The sequence below is a fragment of the Pundamilia nyererei genome, unplaced genomic scaffold (genome assembly GCF_000239375.1).
Source record: "Pundamilia nyererei isolate P.nyererei 1_Seehausen unplaced genomic scaffold, PunNye1.0 scaffold00131, whole genome shotgun sequence".
In the NCBI taxonomy this organism is placed as follows: Eukaryota; Metazoa; Chordata; class Actinopteri; order Cichliformes; family Cichlidae; genus Pundamilia; species Pundamilia nyererei.
In genome coordinates this window covers 893,817-895,382 of record NW_005187532.1, presented here as the reverse complement: position 1 = coordinate 895,382, position 1,566 = coordinate 893,817, and the positions used below count along the sequence as shown (strand labels likewise).

The following is a 1,566-nucleotide window of genomic DNA, read 5'->3' as shown; positions in this document are numbered from 1 at the left end:
CCTTAATACTATATATATGATACTAAATATAGTGGAAAAAAAGGCAGTTTCTCAACATTGTGTTTTTCCACCCATTCTTGAGAGCAGCTTCCCTTACTGGATACAGACGCCCCAGCAGGGAATCAAACCTGCGACTCCCGCTCCAAAGACATGTAGTGTTACCACTACGCTATCCAGCTGCTCTACATCAATCGACCATAATACTATATATATGATACTAAATATAGTGGAAAAAAGGCAGTTTCCCTGTTTCCCACCATTGTATTTTTAATTTAAATAAAATATTTCTTTATTTTCCTGAACAGAAGCTGCTGCCTTTCTTTCTGTTATGAGTTTGAGTAAACGAATCTCTGCTTTTGCTCACAGCTGGAACAGAGTGCCATTAAAACAGTGCTGTTATTTTTCAGGTTGACTCCTTTCTTAGCTTCAACCAACATTATTAGCTAACTTACTCATGGACAAATAAATAATCACTCTTGTAAAAGCGAAAGGCTCAGCCTATCGCAGATCATCATCCAATCACCCGACCTTAACGTGTATGTGTTTGTGGTTATATGGCAAATAACTGTAATAAATCCGTGAAAAACAGAGATCTGCTTTCCATCTATGCACACAGAAATCCGAAATTCATATTAATCACTTACATTCAGAGTCGTGAAACAGATACAAATAGTGACGTGTAACTGGTAAACTACACATACCTGTGTTTTATACAGAATGTAACCAGCAGGCAGCCAGTTTAGTCGAGTCTCTTCAGAGTCGTGCAGTTTGTCGTCATTATTTCCCCGACAGGCTCGTTCTTTCATCAAACAATAGTAAAATGTGTTTTAGCAATTTGTGCTACATGTGGCTAATTTTACCAACTGCTTTGACCACAGCTGAGAGCCCTGTGGAAACTGTTTTCAACTGTGACACGTGCACAGCTGTCTGAGTGGAGTCTGACTTTACATATGGAGCCAGAAATGAGAAGAACAGGTGTGCTGTGAGCTGTCGGCCACACCTTGGTGCTGCTCCGACCGTCACAGGCTGATAAACTGTTGAAGGCAGTCGGAAACCCAAAGTTCCCTGAACGCTGAATCAGTCTGATTACTAGAAACCGACGCACAAAAGGTTTCCCTGTGGTCTTAAAGTGAAACAGGTGATGGTTGCTGACAGGTGAGGAGATCCATGTCGTGTCTCAGTAGACCTGTGGGGGTGGGACATACTGTACAGCAGGTGAGCAGTCTGTTCCTCAAAGCCTGTAAAGAAAACAAACTCATGAGCTGACCCACAAAGCAGACCCCACGAGTCACTCCCATATCACACCAACCTTTGTGGCACACAGTTCTCATCGTAAGCTGGATCTACTGACATCAGCAGCTGTGGGAGGAGCTAAAGATTGGCAGATGCTTTCGGGTTCCCAGTGCGGTTTTCCAATATGTAAATTACTCCAACCTCTGCCAGCTTTACTGTGGTACAGCTCAAAGGACCCACAGCTTTTATTTCATAGCAGATATCAGAATCAGAATCCTTTATTAATCCCGAAGGAAATCAGGGTTACAGCAGGCAGCACGCTAATGGCGCATG

The 1,566-nt window shown here is 42.8% G+C and overlaps 1 long non-coding RNA gene across 1 annotated transcript in view; it reads right to left on the bottom strand.

The window, feature by feature from the left end:
- Window positions 1-721: 721 nt before the first annotated feature.
- Window positions 722-1,566, bottom strand: part of LOC102194167 (uncharacterized) — a 10,152-nt gene continuing 9,307 nt past the window's right edge. Inside the window, exon 3 of the long non-coding RNA XR_312000.1 lies at window positions 722-1,238. This is a non-coding gene — a long non-coding RNA (uncharacterized LOC102194167). The remainder of the gene's footprint in view (window positions 1,239-1,566) is intronic.